The sequence below is a fragment of the Ambystoma mexicanum genome, chromosome 4q (genome assembly GCF_040938575.1).
Source record: "Ambystoma mexicanum isolate Mex_15411 chromosome 4q, UKY_AmexF1_1, whole genome shotgun sequence".
In the NCBI taxonomy this organism is placed as follows: Eukaryota; Metazoa; Chordata; class Amphibia; order Caudata; family Ambystomatidae; genus Ambystoma; species Ambystoma mexicanum.
This window is the reverse complement of record NC_090928.1, coordinates 466,153,341-466,174,252: the sequence shown is the minus strand read 5'-3', so window position 1 is coordinate 466,174,252 and position 20,912 is coordinate 466,153,341.

Here is a 20,912-nt window from a genome sequence, read left to right as displayed (position 1 = left end):
TTAACCTTAAAGTGTGTTTGAGTAATAATACAAATATTATGGTGGTATTCTACTTATTTTGTTTCTAAAATGAGCAGGTTACTTCTTAGTTGTTTTTTGTACTTCAAATTTGGCTGCTTCTTTTCAGGAGAATGGTATTCACTGCAATTGTAAAAGAAACAAATTAGTAATTTTGTTTGTATATAGCACTGATTTTAATTTTTAATTGGCATCCTCAGCACCTTCCTCAAAACCATTAAAACTATCTTATTTACATAAGATACGTCGCACCAGTTGAATACATATGATATGTTCTTAATGAACACATTGTATTGCAATTACTAACTGTAGCAAACAAAATATCTTTACTATGTCTTGTGAAATTCATAATGTAGCACTGAATACCATTATTCCTGTAACTAAGCTCTTCCAAATAATAGTGCCTCAATGTCATGGGCTGCTTGTCCTATGTAAATGTAAGTAATTAAATAAATAAAGAAATAAAAAAATATGTAATTGTACAAGTATTATTATTTGAGATTTGAATATAGAGGGCCTCATTACAAACCAGGCGTTAAGGGGTTAACAGCGCCGTAAAAGGCTGTGGCGCCGTTAAACCCTTAACGCCCGATTCACACTTTAACGCCTGCTTTTTGCAGGCGTTAAAGTCCAACCCGCTAAGGGACCTTGGTGCTAATTACGGCACCGTAATTTACGGTGCCGCAATTAGCGCCTTCCCCATTCCCATTGAGCCCTATGGGCCAAAAATGGGAATGGGGAAGGGGCCATGGTGAATGGGGATTTACCGCCCCGCCAACCTTGGAATTGGGCGGTAAATCCACCATCCACCATCGCGGAATCCGGCATGGACCATGGTGCTAGTAGCACCATGGTCCAACGCCAGGGTTGTAATGAGGCCCAGAGTGTGCATGCAATTTGTTTGACTATATGTAGTCTATATATTTCATTTAAAAATGTTAGTTTAACATGATTTGAGTGTGTGTGTGTATAAAGAAATTAAATAGTATAAAGGTTTGTAAGTGACAATTGATTTTAGGAGATTGAAAAAAAAGATAGTAGATTCATTTATCAGATTATACAAGCTAAAAGTCAGTTAGAAAAGTGTTCATGTACTGTACAGAAAATATGCATACCTGTAGTTTGTGTTCATGCATATGGATATGCATGGAGCTGCAAGTAGAAATCTTGGAGACTTGTACAGTATTTCCTGTAGATGGTGCTTGCCAATGATATGACACTTGTACTCAGAGATTCACAGTACATTTGCAGTGCTGATCTATGATGATACAGTTAGATGTAGAGATCTTGAATGTGATTGGTGGATGGTCATGTGACTTCTTAGCTACATCCAATGAGGGACTGGCACAGAGAATGAAGTGGAAATGGTAGAAGGGCTATTCATGTTACGATATGTCCGCGGACATGGCGGTAGTTCGCGGACATCGGGTGTTACAGCTGGGGATTTTTGGGTTCAGAAGTCATGCAAATGAGAATGAGCACTGAAAGGGATTGGTCAGGAAAGTTTAGTGGGTGTGTTGTGCCAGGAGAGAGTTTCTCAGATACTCTTTTTGCTGAGAGAAGAACAGATAGCTATGGCTGTGTGTTTCAGAAAACATTGTTTGGATTTTGGGAGACTCATGGATACATTGGTTGAAGGTGCATGCAGAAACCTGTGGAGTAGCTGTAGACCTTGGATTCCCACATGTAGAAGTACAGTTGCATGGAGTACGTGGAATGAAGTGGTTGGACTAGTTACTTCTCTGTGCTACTTTGGAGACAGAGCAACATCCAGATATAATTATAAATCATTGTGGAGGGAACAGTTTAGGACATGTGTCTGTAATTTCTTTGCACTTTGCAATTTGTAATGAAAGAAGGACTTGGGAAGGTCATGGACATGTTTCCAAATTCTCAAGTAATTTTTTCACGGATTGCGCAGAGACAAATGTGGCTTTGTTCTTCTTCATTTAGACCACAAATGGAGAAAGCAAGGCGCAATGTCAATAAGGCTGTTTGTGCCTTTCTAAGAGATTTTGGCATGTCCTCTTTTTACAATGAAAATATTATGTTTCGTAGTACATACATTTTTCGCAGAGATGGAGTACATCTAACTTATGCTGGCAATCAGATTTTTCTAAGAAACATACAAAATTCATTGCAACCTTTTTTAGAATTACAGCATCCATTTTGAAGTAGGTGTTGAGTATTGATAATTCTTTAAACACAAACACCTCCCAAAGGCTCTTTTCAGAGCCACCACTTCCTCCCAGACAAAATTGCAATGGTTATGATAGGGTAGCACCCCAAAATTGTAGATGTCCACGGACTGTCTGCGAACTTCTAAAAAATACAAAGGGCCCTGCTTCATTTATTTTCAGTTCTATTTTTTAACTGTGAAAGGCGGCTCTGAAAAGAGCCTTATTTTTTTTTGATATATACGACACACTAGGAGAGGAGGGGAAAGGAGGGTAAAGGGGGGAACACCAACCACAGGTATAAGAAAGGGCGAGCTGAGAGAGGAAGATGTAGAGTGGGTTTTATTTGGGTAGTCAGCAGGTCTTCTCGTGCTCTGAGACTATAGTCTCAAAAGCACTACGAAGTCGCTCCCCCCTGCAGAGTACTGTGTCGCAGTTCATACACACAACTGTGACCCTCGAAAGGTAAGGGTCATCAGCATTATGTATGGCCTGTGAGGCAGCTTGAGGAAGACGCTGTCCCACAGAGGTGTTCCTTGTGGTGACAGGATCGGAAACGGAGGATGAAGTAGAGGAAATCAACCTACTTCGCTCCTCGCAAGGTACAACCTTGCGAACGGCCCCAGAGTGAAATGACTTGAGGTGTCGCTTCATGGTAGTGGTCCCAAAGCTGTACGAACCATGCCTCCCGCGACTGAGTAACATTTTACACTCATTGCAGGTGACTCGGTTCGCACGAGCCTTAGGACCATTCCCATGAATGGTAAATAACCGCCACTCCCAAGACTCATGCCTAGTGCGGGTAGTAGGGATTTCCACTACCTCATTCTTGTCATCCTCTTCTTCCTCCTCGGCATCCTCACTCCTGTTCCCCTCTTCAGGCGCTTGGGGATGTGGTGGTGGTGGAGGGGGTGGGGGTGGTGCTGAAGGCGGTGCAGCACCAGGTGGCAGTAGTTCAGCCATGGATGCCATCTCGATGATGGTGTAATCTGCAGGTGGCAGCAAAAATCGCTGTGTTCTGAAGAATATCCAGAAACAAAATGAGAATAAGCTCTAGGGCGTGGTCTTTTATAGTGGTGCTTGTACGCGGTTCACGGACATGCGTGCTGTCCGCAGACAGATCGAACACAAAAAAAGGTTCAAAAGGTTTAAAAAAGTAGGTAGAAACTCAGGATTAGTATGTGGGACTTGTGCTATGGTGAGTTTTTATTGAGAAGTATTGTGGATTACTAGAAAATGTACTTTTGAATTGTTTGGGGACACGAACAGTGTCCGCATGCAGAACACACGATCAGAGTGGGTGTGGTCACATGATCGCTTCGCGAACATGTTCACGAAGGAAGCGGCTGTCCGCAGGACACCAAATGCACGGACATTGGTTTGCGCATGCGCGTTGATGTTCTACGGACATTGTTCGGGTCCTGAAGTATTTAAAAGTGTGTCACACGTCAAACTAACAGTTACAGACAACCGTTTGTTCTTAGAACAGTTTAACCTCCTTGCGAACAATACGCACAGACATAGCATCCTCAGGACACCTCCATTTTCCTTTATTTATGAACATTTCAGAACACTGCGTGTGTTCTTAGAACAGTTTCAATTTGCTAGCAACAGTACAGACAGGTATACTGTTCTTCAGGACACCTCCATTTTTGTTTATTTACGAACATTTCAGGACACCGCTTGTGTTCTTAGAACACTTTCAAATTGGTAGCGAACATTATGGACAGGTATAATGTTCTTTAGGACACCTCCATTTTCGTTTATTTACGAACATTTCAGGACACCACAGGTGTTTTTAGAACAGTTTCAACTTGCTAGCGAACAATACAGACAGGTATAGTGTTCTTCAGGACACCCCCATTTTGTTTATCTACGAACATTTCAGGACATTGCGTGTGTTCTAGAACAGTTTCAACTTGCTAGCGAACAGTACGGACAGGTATAGTGTTCTTCAGGACACCTCCTTTTTCGTTTATTTACGAACATTTCAGGACATTGCGTGTGTTCTTAGAACAGTTTGAACTTGCTAGCGAACATTACGGACAGGTATGGTGTTCTTCAGGACACCTCCATTTTCGTTTATTTACGAACATTTCAGGACACCACTTGTGTTCTTAAAACAGTTTCAACTTGCTAGCGAACACTACAGACAGGTATAGTGTTCTTCAGGACACCTCCATTTTCATTTATTTACGAACATTTCAGGACACCGCGTGTGTTCTAGAACAGTTTCAACTTGCTAGCGAACAGTACGGACAGGTATAGTGTTCTTCAGGACACCTCCATTTTCATTTATTTACGAACATTTCAGAACAACCGCGCTGTCCGCGGACACCTAAATAGTTCTTTTTTTTTAAACTGAAACTAATTACAACACAATATAAAAAGTAACTTTATTTAACATATATTAATAATTCATGACAGAGAAGGTGAGGCAGAAACGGAAACAAAAACAGGAGAATTAGGGGTTTCAACATGGTTGGTATCAGGTGAAGAAGGAATGGAAGTCTCATCAAAACGTTTTGGGTTATGGAGAGGGCTTGGGGATAATTGACTGGGATATGGTGAGGGGGGACAAGTACATGTGGGACAATGGTATGAGGTTTTTGTTTTAAAATGATCCTCAACAAAAGTTTTCAAATTATTAAAATTGGTCAACAATAAATCCATTTTTTCTTTTATGCTTTCAAGAGTGTTATCCGTAACAGTTTCTTCAGAGGTGTTTTCTATTTTGGTATGCTCTGTACAAAAAAAAATATATATGTTAAATATATATAAAATAATAATAATTAAATGGTTTATATTGTAAAGTGTGTACCATTAGCTTCACTATCTTCTGACATTTCCTCATGTGGGAAATGCTCATCTAGCCATTCCAGAGTACTAGACATTTCTGTGAGAAAGAAAAAAAATAATATCTTTTTTTTATCTAATACTGAAAGTTTATAAATATATGAGTAAAATGAAGTACACTTACTATTTCAGGTAAGATATGTTCTCAGTACTCTGAAGGTTTGGTCTTGCTCTTAGTTGTGGGGTGTCTATGAGGTAATTATGTTGGAAGCCAGTTCATCTTCACGCGATCAGAGTGGGTGCGGTCACATGATCGCTTTGCGAACATGTTCACGAAGGAAGCGGCTGTCCGCAGGACACCAAATGCACGGACATTGGTTTGCACATGCGCGTTGATGTTCTACGGACGCTGTTCGGGTCCTGAAGTAATTAAAAGTGCATCACAAGTCAAATGAACAGTTACGGAAAACTGTTTGTTCTTAGAACATTTTAACTTCCTTGCGAACAATACAGACAGACATAGCGTCCTCAGAATACCTCCATTTTCGTTTATTTGCGAACATTTCAGAACACCGCGTGGGTTCTTAGAACACTTTCAACTTAGTAGCGATCAGTACGGACATGTATACTGTTCTTCAGAACACCTCCATTTTCATTTATTTACGAACATTTCAGGACACCACATGTGATTTTAGAACAGTTTCAACTTGCTAGCGAACAATACGGACAGGTATAGTGTTCTTCAGGACACCCCCATTTTGTTTATTTACGAACATTTCAGGACATTGCGTGTGTTCTAGAACAGTTTCAACTTGCTAGCGAACAGTACGGACAGGTATAGTGTTCTTCAGGACACTTCCATTTTCGTTTATTTACGAACATTTCAGGACATTGTGTGTGTTCTTAGAACAGTTTCAACTTGCTAGCAAACATTACGGACAGGTATAGTGTTCTTCAGGACACCTCCATATTCGATTATTTACGAACATTTCAGGATACAACTTGTGTTCTTAGAACAGTTTCAACTTGCTAACGAACACTACGGACAGGTATAGTGTTCTTCAGGACACCTCCATTTTCATTTATTTACGAACATTTCAGGACACTGCGTGTGTTCTAGAACAGTTTCAACTTGCTAGCGAACAGTACGGACAGGTATAGTGTTTTTCAGGACACCTCCATTTTCATTTATTCACGAACATTTCAGAACAACTGCGCCGTCCGCAGACACCTAAATAGTTTTTTTTTTTAAAACTGAAACTAATTACAACACAATATAAAAATGTAACTTTATTTAACATATATTAACAATTTATGACAGACAAGGTGAGGCAGAAACGGAAACAAAAACAGGAGAATTAGGGGTTTCAACATGATTGGTATCAGGTGAAGAAGGGATGGAAGTCTCATCAAAACGTTTTGGTTTATGGAGATGGTTTGGGGATAATTGACTGGGATAGAGTGGGGGGCAAGTACATGTTGGACAATGGTATGAGGTTTTTGTTTTAAAATGATCCTCAACAAAAGCTTTGAAATTATTAAAATTGGTCAACAATAAATCCATTTTTTCTTTTATGCTTTCAAGAGTGTTATCCGTAACAGTTTCTTCAGAAGTATTTTCTATTTTGGTATGCTCTGTACAAAAAAAAAATATATATGTTAAATATATATAAAATAATAATAATTAAATGGTTTATATTGTAAAGTATGTACCATTAGCTTCACTATCTTCTGACATTTCCTCATGTGGGAAATGCTCCTCTAGCCATTCCAGAGTACTAGACATTTCTGTGAGAAAAAAAAAGATAATATATATTTTTTAAATCTAATACAGAAAGTTTATAAATATAAGAGTAAAATGAAGTACACTTACTATTTCAGGTAAGATATGTTCTGAGTACTCTGTAGGTCTGGTCTTGCTCTTAGTTGTGGAGGTCTGTGAGGTAATTATGTTGGAAGCCAATTCATCTAATTTTGGTACATTTCATTTTAGAACATATTGTATTTAAATGAATGTTTAGTGTGTTACATATATGGGTTACATTACTTAAGTATTACTACATATAATATGTATGTGTGCTACTTTGTGAATTTTTTAAATGTTACTATGTTATGATATAACAATTAAACATACCCCCCCAGAGTTTTTAGGTAGTGGTACTGTTGTCCGAACATGTCCGCGGATATAAAAAAAGTTTGCGGACATCAAATTCAGTTGAAGGGGTTCATTATGTTCCATATTACATGTACATAAAGTCAAAGTTATTGTTAAATTGCACTACTAAAAACCTATGAAATTCAGTGAAAAAACGTCATCAATGATGTCATCATGACATTTGTGATGTCACCTTTGATGTCCTGGGTGTTAGTCTTAGCAGTGCCCGGTGGTGGCGCGAGTTATGGTTGCTTAGCTTACCATAAATGGCGAATTTCAGGGTTTTTTCGGTTTTACTTGGAACAATAACGTCCCTCTAACAATGGTTTTTCACTGAATATATATTATATATATATATATATATATATATATATATATATATATATATATATATATATATATATATATATATATATAAAAAGAAACAACTATAAATGGCAAAGTGCTTCTGTGTAGCATCGTTCAACTAACACGTGTTGCATTTTTTTCTAACAATTCGATAAACAATGCTGAACTGTTCAATGGAAGTCTGTATTTTTATTTATTTTTTACCAACAGGGCAGATTAGATTAAGTAAAAATGTCTGGGCAGGACTCTGCTGAAACTGTGGGTGTATTTTGTTCTAGGTTACTTCCGAATGTGAAACCTTCCATGTAATTTCTCATAAACAATCCAAATTGAGCGTAAGTGCCAAAGGCACAGGGCGGCATGCTGCCAGGGGTATTCATAATGTACAGTTTTTTGTTAATGTTGTTGTTTACAGAACGTGGGGAGGGCCATACCCGTAGTAAAATTAAGGGCACCTCATCATTTTTCTCTACGTCACAGAAGTGCAACAAAGGGTATATATATTACACAGCCACAGTAGTGGCTGTGTAGTTATGGTTAAGTTGCTGTTTCCATAGGAAGAGCACTTTTTGGGCGACTTATAACTTCGCTCCCCCTGGACGAATCCTCACCAAACTTTGCAAACGAAGTATAATGCCTACTCTGAATATTTTCGCAAAGTTTGGTGAGGTTTGGTCCAGGGGGGAAAAGTTATAGGGGGGGGGCCCAAAATTTCTTTTTTCCCCATAGACATAATTTGGTGTAAATCCGTCCAGTAGTTTCTTTTTAAATGACCAAAATGTAAAGCAAAAAAATGTGTCATATCTATGTCCACTGCGCGGACTCACTTCCCTGTTCGGTCCACGGATTGGACTCTGATTGTCTGCACTGTCCGTGGACTGGCCTCTGATTGTAAAGTAAGCAAAAAAGAGGCAGTATCATTAGCAACTGTGTATAATCTACATGATGTATTCACGCACATAAATGATTGATGTGTTTCAGGCTTGCTTCTTCCCCTATACATGTAAATCATAAGATGTGATTAAATTCTAAGGAAAGTAGTGTAAGAACATGTGAGAATAGCAATATCTATAAATATAATACCTTTCAAAAGTTAAGTTTCTGACTGTCAGTAAATAAACCCACCTGGCCTAGATATGGCAGTGAACAAAAAAGAAGGGGCTAGACATGTGATGTCATCAGTGATGTCATCAATGATATTTGTGATGTCATCTTTGATGTCCTGGGTGTTAGTCTTAGCAGTGCACAGTGGTGGCATGAGTTATAGTTGCTTAGCTTACCATAACTGGCGAATATATATATATATTCTTTGGAATTGTCTATTTTTCCTTTACCTTCATGATTGTGCTTGTCCAGCCGGTGGCCTGGTTTTAATTTGTCATGCTACTTATAGCTTCTGGCCATGTGTGTCTTTTATATTTTCGATTGTTATTACCGCGTATGTACTTGCACTTTGACGGAATGGCTGCTAATTTTGCATTTTGCACAATTCATATTGTTCATGCACTTGCACTTTATTTAATTGGCTGCTATTCTGCCAGTTTGCACAGTCCAACGTGTTGATGCATTTGCACTTTAAGACATCCTCTTATTTGAGGTGGGCTATACATACTCTTGTCCGGCTGTTTGTTTTGCTCTTTTGCACTGAACATAGACATTTCATGGTCCAGCTGCTATTTTTTGCACTTTGCACATAATAACTTGCCTTTTGCACAGCTATGCTGACATCTTTATTCTTGTTGGCCTAGTTCCAACTTCTGCCCATTTTCTCCATCTTTACTTGGCTGGCTTGTTTTTATCATAATTGTACCTGATTGTTGGGACTAATATGACTTGTTTGTTTATCTAATGGGACAGATTGAGCATTTGCGGGTTTTATTCTGTATGCTTAGGCTTTGGTAGTATTGCTCATATATGCTGGTGATTCCCATGTAACTTGATTCTACTGCTGATGGTAATTGTTTCTCCACAGCGGGTTCATGGGTCACCCACACTGTATATTTTCACTTCATTGCCATCTGACAGATCTGGCCATCTTATCATCTATGCAACTGCAGGTACACTGTCATTCCGAGTGGGGTATTTCAAGTTTACTACACCATAGTGGTCTGGCCAAATCCGGTTATTACACTGTTTATAATGCACTGTGCATGTATTAATGTTGGGGCTATTATGGCCCACACAGTGTTTTACTTCCTGGTCAGGACCACTTTTAATCTGCAACAAAATTGTTTATGCACTGTGCCTTTTACTTCTCTGACTTTACCTGTATTTTTAACCCTTTGCAATATGGCCGCTTTGTTCCCTCATGTTTTCCAAACAAATTGTTGCCATTGACATAGTTACAGGACTGCACCTCAGAAGGGTATCTACCTTTGCTAATCTCGCTCCCCCTTACGTGATCAAGCGCTCAGTATAGCGCGAAACGCGTTGTTTGCAGGCTGCTGCCCCTAGGTGTCCTGCTGTTGTTTTGTTTTCTATGTGCTGCTTGTGTGTTGTGCATTCAGTTTTGCACGATGCATTTTTTAAATCATTTTGTAAACATTAAAGACACCAGTATTCTTTCTACTGTGTCCGTTGTGTTTTGTCTGACTTTTTTCTGAACCTGGCACTAGTTTTTGTGCCTGCGGGAGTGCGGTTCGCCTCTTCCTCCTCCTCCTTGTTTTGCAAATATATATATATATATATATATATACACTCCATAGAATTCCATTCGACTTCACTGATAAGAAAGATTCTAGCAAACACAGGAGAGTATAAAAATGTGTTACGCTTTTTTCAGTAATTGCTAAAACCAGTATCCATAAAACTGACCATTGGTGTCAGAAACTGTAAGAAAATGAAAGATATAGCCTGCTGGCCTCAGAGATGTTTTTCAGAAATGGCAAAACAGAAATATGAAGGAAGAAAACACTCCCCAAAAATACAGGTTGAAGGACACAGCAAACCATGACATAGATCACATTTTCTGCAGAGACATGTCTGTGCTAGTACAATAACAGCTTTGATTTGATGCTTAGCTGTAACAAGAAATACACTTTTCAGTAACATATTGCATTACTGGAAAAAAACACAGACAAACTTTGTCACAGTAAGTGACAAGACGCCAGTTAATCACCCCACCAAAACGAGCTTGTTCTTTGGGAAATCAACTACAATGAGAGACTGCTCCATAAAGGTCTATGTTAAAAAACATAACATTCTCTAAAATTCTCAATATAGTGGGATAAGCCTAATAAAAAAAAAAAAAAGTCGTAAGCAGAATACGTGCTACTTTACTCTAGACTTATTCTTGTTACATCATATGGTGACTTAGGAGTTTGATGGTAAAGGTTAAAACAAGGAGTATTTAAAATCCGCACTTGTTCTAACCAACTGACTTATTACAAGTATGTATCACATATCAGTGCACATGTTGCATAAAGAAACTACTACATGCAGTAGATAATGCATGGTAATACATTGGAAAACCACCAGAAAATCTCAGCAACTGCCTTCAAAATGCACCAACACAAAGGGAGGTGGTAATGATTTGACCCTGATGGCAATTCAGGCACAAGTGCACACACCAATTCTGAAAAGTAAAAATGGAAACCCAATGTACAACAATGCCAGAGATTAGTATGCTAGGCATCGTATCAATGAAATAGCACGTGCGCAAACGCGTGATAGCAGTGGGTGGAGCCATCAGCTGGAGCTTCAGGAGGAAAATGTAGAATTCACAGAGAGGAGGAGAAAGAGGAACCACCGCTGTCCAGAGAGCTATATCATCAAGCTGAATGCACAGGAATGAGGAAGTACCCTGTGCCGGCTGCGCACATGCACTATCATCTCATTTAGTGTAGCTCATGGAAGGCGGGTGGCGAGGGGGATTAAGAGCAGAATTTACATCTGTACTGGCATACTTTCACTTCTTGTCTGGGGCTGTAGAGAATTGTTACAAAGTGCGAAGATTCCACCCCACAGTGTGAACGCTCCGTGCATGTCCCTGCTCACCTTCTCACTCCTAATGAGCGAGGTGCGTGCCCACCTGCTCCATGCACGCCCCTCTTCTCACCACCGAAACCCAAACCAGTGTTTGCAAAGCCTTATACACTCATTGGCGTTCCCCATTGTCATCTGCCCGTGGATGCATCCAAAATCCTCTAATCCCTCATATGCAAGGGCGCAGATATTCAGGAAGTTTTAACAGCAGCACATTTAAACACCAGATGACATGCAGTGACAGTCTATGGTTCTGCACCAGAACACCTTCAAAACACACAAGACTATCAAATGGGTGGCATGAGTTCTTCAATTGAGTCACAGACTATTTACACTTTTTATTCTCTCTTCCCTTCCACATTGCACGCTCCGCTTCCACTCTCCTCCTAACCTCCGTTCCTCTCTCCCACTTCCATTTTCACTCACCCCCAGCACCCAGAGTGTCCACATGTGAGAGAAATGGAATGAATCTGCGCATTATTGAAGGAGTGAAGTTATGAGAAAATCACACCGCCTGCATGTACAATGCATGTGAACTGCAACACGTCTGTCTACTTCCATGCATTACTTCTCTAGTGGCAATGTATAGGTGGCTCTGCATGCCGCTTCTTGCCATGGTTCCGTGCTCTTTGGGGACCCCTAGAATGGGCATGAGATGATGAACTATAATCGGGCACACGTCAGGACGCTGACAGATGGGCTATTGGACAGAAGGTTCCAGTGCACATATTGGGCAGGTGGTCCCATGAAGTGCAGCCAAGAGAATGTTTACAAGATCATCATCCAGTGTTCTATTTGCCCAATGTGGTGATATTCTTACAGGGACTAGGATAAGGAGGTCCATTAGCATCCGCCTGGACAGGCAAGTGATTGTGAAGGGGGTGTGGTTCACCCACAAGGTCCAGAATGACAATTCATTTTTCTGGAACGTTCCTGACATGCCCACACGCAGAGCATAAACAGCCAGAACAACTACCTTTGCGTTCTCCCCCGGGCACGAATGCACGCACCCTTCAAACAGTGTGTGAGGTCCCACGCAAGGAGGCCTGCATCTCGGGGACCATGCACGGGGTCCCCCATAACTGTATCCAACACCCTGACAACATGCGTATAAAAAATTGTAAATCTGTTATTACTCCGGAAATCTGCATGTGAACCCCGGTAAACTGTTTGTGTCCCTTCCCAGCCCTCTGCGCAAGCCACGCCCACGCTCTGCATGGAGTCTCGCAAAAGGCTGACGGCTCGCAGAGATGTGCTGAGCATGCACAAACTCCACAAAAGTCCAGGAAAAGTACCACGCACGAATCGACGAACGTTGATTTGTTCGCAGTTTGGCATGCAAGTACCCATTTTCTATGCAAATAATTCCATGAATCGGGCCATTTGTATTCAATTACAGTTGCTTTTCAGCTCAGTGGATCACAGTCTAAGATAAGCAAGAACTCTTTACACCAAATTAGGCTGCACCAGGCAGACCACGGTCAGCTACACCTAAAGAACACTTTTCAAGAATAGCACACAACTATTCTAGGCAGGTAACCTAATGTTGTAATATACTATTACAGTTGCTTTTCAGATCGGTGGAACACAGACTGAGGTAAGCAATTACTCTCTAATTTATATTAGGATGGCACACAGCTAACTCGACGTAAGTAAAACCTATACTCTTTTTGAAGGAGCTACCTGCAACTTAAAGGTATGTATTGACCTAAGACTGTTTTAGCATCTGTATAAAACAGACTAGGGAAAGCACAATCCATAGTTACACTTTATGAATGACTCAATGTTATTCTAGTTAGGTAAAACCCAAGGCAAACTTATTCTAAACAGGATATACAGCACATTAGCAGAAGCAAGACACAGTTGGCAAACATATACACTTATTCTCTGAAAGAAATAGAGAAGCCAACAGCATTACTTTTAGGAAAGAGGAATAACCAATTTTTCAAAATGGCACCACACACATTCAAGGTAAGTAAGAACCTTTGTAACTGCTCACTCTCAGAGTTGCAGTTACCAATTTACTCTTTCACAAGTACTTTTAAACACTTTTTATTCTTTTCAAGACAGAATGCTTTACTTGTCCACTCCTTCACTAGTCTATTGCATGAGTTCGCTCAGAGGGCAGAAGAGGGACCCTAGTGGTCTAGGTGCCAGCTGTAGGCAGGATGAGATAGGGTTCTGTTGCAGCAAAAGTCAGAGTTCCAGTGGAAGACTGTTTAAACCATTTATTGTTCAGTTTAAAGTTAGTTAGGGTCCAGGGACTTCTGAGAAGACACCGTATGAGGATTCCATCAGTGGGCCTGGGTGAACTGGAAACACTCCAAAAGCTGAACCAAATCACACTGGCGTAATGTAAGTAAATACCCCAGCCAACACAGCACATCAGCACAGAAGAAGAGTTTCAGCAGGAAGACTTTAGGGTGTGCAGCCAAAAACCCATTAATTACTTTGTCATGAAAAAGGAAGACAGGACTTTGAAGCAGGGATCAATGGAGAAGGCTCCAGGCAAGAGTGTTTCACAGCTGGATGCGGCTCTAGGGTTTTGGCACCCTATTCAGGAGCCAGAAAAAGACTGTATATCGCTGGTCAGATTCCCATCATTTGCAAGGTCCAGATTTCTGACAAGGGGACTTGTAAGACTCAAACTGTGTCTGTGGAGTTCCAATAGGATGCCACCAAAGTTTCAGCTCGATTCAGAATTCAGAAGACCTTACAGCGCACAGTGGCGTGAGGTCCCAGGGTATTGGGGTATTGCATCCACGCAAGGTTGCAGCACAACATGGGATAGCTCAGAATGCAGGACTTCTTGAGTCTAGTGGATCTCACAAGGCACTGGGTCCGGGTCATTGTTTACGCCATCCACAGGTTTCTTGGAACAAAGGGTAAAAACAGGCTTTGGTTACACAGCAGGCTCTCTGGTCGCTGGAAATCATCCCAGCTTCACTTTCTTCATCTTCCTCTTTAGAATTGGTTCCACTGGTCGACTTGTCAGCCACTTCCAGGTTCAGAGTTTTTATCAGGAACTACAGCAGAATGTCTACATTCGCTCCCAGTATTTTACAGCAATGGGGTGGTCTCACTTCCTGCGTTTCCACACACTCTGGAGCCTGTGCGGGGAAACCACAGGATTCCCACTGAAGACAAACCAGCCACATGTTTAGTCTTCCATCTAGAGACAATGAAATCCTAGAGTTGTTGAATGTGATTAATTGAAAATCCGAAAACATGCTTGATGCATAATTTTCATGCTCAGCTTGTTCTAGATACGTTTTGATGTATACTACATTTTGTCTCTCTATTGAATAGAATTGTGTTTTGTTTTGTCACGTATATTGTGTATATGATTTACAGACTTTTTAAGAGTTGTTCTATGAATTATGCTGTTCATGTAATCTCAGGTTTTTGAGAAATTCTTTACCTTTTTATTGGATTCTTAATAAAATTATGTGCTGACTAATTTGTGTAAGAGTTTGAGAAAGAATGACTGTTGATAGTTTTTCTCTACCTTCTTAGGTATTTATTAATTGAAACAAAACCATGGACACTCAAAACACTGAGTCTGATGTTTGCTGTTGTCCAGGAATCTTCCCCCACTAATCTACTCACCCATTCAACTCTTGTACTTTCACTACATAAAAGAAACCCTAAACACATTGTTCTGATCCTTGATAGCATCCAATCCACCTAGTTAAATCATTGAAATCAGGTTCTTGCCACATTCGCCCATAGCATACAGTCACACAGAATTCATGTCCTAGCCACCTTCAGCCTCTGACACCTCAGGTTTTACATCTGCATCTCTCCTGCCTCCCACTGACATGTCCTTCCTTTTCTCCTTCTATCAACTGCCATCAGTAGATCAAAATGACATATGTTACCCTATATGGGGCCACTCTTCATTACATTCTATTACATTGCATTTCCATTGTCATTATCAGTATGAAAACTTTCTGGATTTGGTCCCTCAGCATCATCATCCCCTAGTTGACTGCATGGTTGTGTCTAAAGGCATACCACCCCTACCTATTTAACTTTGTAAGATGTAGACCAGCAAGAATGTCTTCCCACACATATGATGGCACCTGGGCAGCAGTGGAGCCCAATGCACGTCGGCTGATGCCAGGCACCTATGGACAGCAAACTTGTTGGTATGTCATTGAACTTGCTAATTCTATCTGTACTTGCAGGTGGCCAATAATGCTTGTGGTTTCCATGGAGTTGGTGCTGTTTGAGTAGACAGAGGCTTATGCACTGATAGTAAGTCTGCCATCTACAGACTTCTCTATATTGGCACTGTCCCACACGTCTGATGTCCCACTGCCTTTGGATGAGACATTCACTATTAATACTGAGCACGCGTGCGATTCACGGAAGGGCCTGCCCGTGTTTACTGCAGGATGTGCGGCAAATCCGAGCGTGGCATGCACAGACACACACGTCACAGCAACATCCCAAAAGCCGTGCACGACGCCCACAGCGAAAGCGCACAATGTCGGCGCACACACCAAAAAGGGAGCGGGGCACGAGGAGTAGCACGCGGAATGGGGAACAATGCGTGAAAAAGAAGGCGTAACTGGGGAAGTACTGCAGGATAACACACGGAACGCCCATATGCATGCGAACAACACGTATTCATGGAATCGAATACGGGAAACCCGCGCACGCTAAAAGACGCGCACAGGCATCAACATGTCCACCACACAAAGGCAGGCGGAAGGGTCCCCGTGCGCAGTATAAAAGTGCGTGCAAACAACAAACACATATATACAGCTACGATGAATGCCCAATTTGTCGCAGCACTGATCGTGTGACACCCAAGGAGGAGCAGAATAGCCAGGCCCCACATTTCTTTGCCTCGGACCAGCCTTTTTTGGACGCCTGACGACCAGGTCTATGGCAGGTATAGGTTTCCACCTCATATCATCCTAGACCTGGTCAGGGAGTGGGAAGATGACCTTACATCCCCCACCCTGTGCTCCCAAGCATTGAGCCCCTTGGATAAAATGTTCAATGTCCTGCATTTTTTGGCCACTGGGTCATTTCAGTGGAAAACTGCCATAGTGGGGGGGGTCTCACAGGCCACGCAGTCATGCTGCCTACACCAGGTGTTGGCAATCATGACTGCGTGCCCCTCAATCCACAGGCACCTGTACATGCCCAGAACACCCGCAGAAAGGCAGGCCATGGTCCAGCACTTTTACAGGGTGGCACACTTCCCCAAAGTGCTTGGTGCCGTAGATTGCACCCATGTGGCCCTACGTCCACCTAGGGCCACTGAGCACATCTATCAAAACCGCAAGCACTGGCATTCCATCAACGTGCAGGTTGTATGCGATGCCAAGGGTATCATCACCTCTGTCTATGCAAACTACCCTGACTCTACCCATGACAGTTTCATATACAGAATGTCCGCACTGAGCCGGGCCCTGGAAGCTGGGAAGCATGGCGACACATGGCTCCTAGGTGAGTACAAATGCCTGTGCACATGCATGCATGTCACACACAGACAAATAACCAACCCAACTAATCATAACCATTATCACCTCTCCAGGGGACAGTGCCTACCCTCTGAGCAACCACATGATGACGCCAATCCAGAACCCCACCACACCACCGCAGGTAAGATACAACACTGCCCATATTGCAAACAGGGCCATAGTGGAGCGCACATTAAGAGTGCTCAAGTCACGCTTCCGCTCCCTTGACTGCTCTGGCGGCCGGCTACTATATGCACCCCAAGTAGTGTGCAGGATCATTGTGGCAGCATGTGTCCTGCACAATGTTGTAACACGCCGAGACGTACCGGTGGAGAAGGTGGTGCCCACGCATCCCCAACCACATGCACAGGCGCGGTCCATGGGAGGTGAAAGGGCACGTGGCGAGGCAGCCCGGACCCAGCTTGTGGCCGCATTTTTCACCTAAACTCCCACCCCTGCGGAGTGCACAGAGGCCTGGCACATACCAGGTGACAATCAATGATGACAAAGAGACAGTCCTTACTACCCTGAGAATGTTACCACGGAAGTGCTACATTGTGTGTATCCCTAGCTACTGAAACATAACCAATCCTGTGTGACCAAAAGGAACACATGCAAGGTAAGGAACACATGCAAGGTGTGTATCATACAACCCCCTGCAAAACAGGCCATGACAATCACTGGTATGTCACCCAAACCCTCCCAACCCACATCACCCTTGTCTGCCACACCATGACATGGCATGCAACAGCAAAAGCCCAACACATGACCAATAAGATACGAAGTGACATGTGAAAAAATGGAAAGCGGCCTGAGACAATGACGCCTGACATGGAATCAGGTGAAATGATTGACCAACAACCTCCCACACATACCATGTCATACAGAAATGCTTTCCACCAGTGGTAGCATGAACAAAAGACTGAATGCCTGTTCACATGCACAATGGGCAAGCCAAAATCGCTACTCCCTAACCCGTGTGCTGTGTGTGTCTCCTGCAACACACTGCTCAGCACACAGCACAGTGAGCTGCCATTGTGTTGGGGATACACCTTGAGCATCACATCAAAAGGACAAACAATATAAAAAACCTATTGACGCATGTACACGATCCCCAAATGGCAATTGAACATGTGCTGCAGGGACACAGCGTGCCCGAGTAGGCAATCTGTGTGCACCTCTCGGACTGGAAGGGTGGTTGTACATGTGGTGGAGCATTGTGTAACTGTGTGTCAGTAGGGACATGCACTCAATGTATGCATGTGAAATCAAGTGACCCTCAGTGTCCTGTACACATCACATGTGAACATTGCCCATGTGTACACCCCAGCATGTCAAACCACAACAATCCCCTGACACCAGAAAAGTAAATAAAACACAGGAACAGCCATTGACCAGCAGAACACATCATGTACACAGTAACCCACAATGACAATGTCAGAGAGTGCCCAAACACTGTAGCCTAAGCTTACTGTCCAACAACAAAAGGGCCTCCCTAATTTATACATCACCAGGAACTTCTGAACAACTGTGTCTGCAGTATGTAGCCTTCTTCCTTCTAGTCTACCTGGCTAAAGGGTCCCCTTACCCCTTGGTCTTCAAGTTCCACCTTGCGTGTAAATAGGGTCCAGCCCCCTCAGAGGCCACCGTGACTGGTAAAAATACCAAATCGCAGAGAACTCCAAGGAGCCAACCCCCCAAACCAGGGAAAAAGCCTCTAGGCACAAACAAACCCTGGAAGAGTCTGCAGTAGATGACTTGAAGTTGCAAAATAATGTCCAAGCACATGTACAAGCAGAATGCTAGAACAACCAAGGTAGCACAGTTCAACAATGGTACAACAGGATGGGTACCTTTTTCAGGACACAATATACAATGAGGATGCAACAACTGATGGGTAGTGTCACAGCTCCGGTCTCCAGGCGCAGGAGTGGCACAAACCAACCACCCCCTCCGTGGTCTGGGCACCTGCAAGGTAAAACTTCCACAGGTCTCCGAGACCCCGGCAGTGAAAGAGGGTCAGGGATCTGTTGTTTGGACAGGCATTGGTTTTCAGGATAATCGGAAAGAGGGGCAGGAGAGGGGAGTTGGATTGGCAAGGGAAAGCAGGCAAAAGTCTTCATGCACATTGTACTAAATGAGTCAAATGCAATAGATGCTTATCTCTGGGTTGAGTGCTAGCCTCCTGCCTGCGCACTCTCAGGTCCGGTGACAGGATCAGTTCAATGCTGCAAAGAGAGTGTGAGTTACTAATCTGTGTGTGTCTACAACACACACACTACACCATTCATTCCCCAAACTAAGTGACTTCTCCACAAACAAACACACTTGTCTGCTACTTTGTGCGTATACGTTAGCTTGTCCCTGTGATGGTTCACACTCTGTCAATGCAGTAAGACAGGAGCACGTGGGCACGCGGTATATGGAAGACCAATGTGTCAAGAATCACACATGATAGAATGGTCCCTGGGTGAGCTGCTAGACACGTATAGCTAGGTGCGACTCAGTACAAGTTGTGTTCTGGCAGTCGCGGATTTCAATAGGTAGTGCACGTGGTAATTTGCACATGCAAATGATATGCACTGCACTGAAGTCTGTGCCTCACTGGGTGTCCCTGTGTGCTGTATTAGTTTCTGGCTAGGAATTCTACTGCGCCAATTACTCAGCTTCTATGGAGCAGGGAGGACTCAAGGATATGAGCGACAGCTCCTGCATGTGCCCCTGACAACTTATAAAGCTACTTGGCATTTGTTCCTCAATGCATCTTAGCTGTACTGTGCGCTTCTACAACAATGCCTGGCCAAGCTCCCCAGCACTGGCGGTACTTAGCATGCATATGCAAGTGGCCTGGTGGAAGGTTGGCTGCGGTGTGGCCCCTTGTGCTGCTCACCTTGCTTGGAGATCCTGGAAACACGTCTGCCTCTGTCAGATGTCTGAGCACAAGCACTGTGCTTCTGCTTGCGCACACATGCGCTCGTGTGCACCACCGAACGTGGCCAGGTTTCAGTAGTACTTGTCCCCGTGTCTGCTGGGAAAGGTAGTCTGGAGACTCATTTTCAAGCAGAAAGGCCATAAAAGATATTAATAAGGCAGGACATTTCCCTGTGTGTGTGTCTCCATGCTGGTTGTCACTGGGCCATGTTTGAGAACTACATCCAAACTCCTCCCACCATCAGTGTGACTTTGACAGCCAAAGGGTGCAGGCTACTGTCTACAGCATGAAGTGCATCTAGCACATATACAGGCAAGAAAAGAACATACATCACAATCCACATCAATTAATGGAGATATCAATCATGTACTCACTCAAATTGATTGCAGAGATGTCGTGGAGAAAACCCACTTAATCCCCACTAGGGGTGTTAACACAAGTAGTACAGCAGCAGACAAGCCACATATATGATGAAAGTCCAATGCCTTTGTGTAAATGGTTGTTACACCGAACCATCCTTGCAAGCCCATTGATAAGGGAAGCAGGAGTGGCCTATGTGAGTCAGGATCCCAAGCTGCAAAAACATACACAAGACAAGCTGGAAGGGCCCAGCTGGAACAGACAGTGGATGCTTTCAAAAGCCACAAAGCACCACACCGTCACATGAATGCACAATAGACAAGCAATTTGAAACTATATTACATAAATAAACTAACTATAAAAACCTTATTAACTAATTAAACTAACTATAAAATGGACACATACAACCCGGGGGGGGGGGGGGCACCAACATGCGATGATGTTGAGACAAAAAAAAAACCTCCATAAACTCAACACCTGCACAGCCCAACCTGTTTGGGAGATGACTCCTCGTCCTCATCACCCTCTGGCTGAAAAGGTTGACGTGGCACAGTACCCTTACCAGGCCTAGGCACAGCTTGCCCCTCGTTGGCAGAAAGTCTGTGGGACGGGTGAGCCTGGTTCTGTGCTGCGATGACACGTAGATCAGCATGTAGAACCTT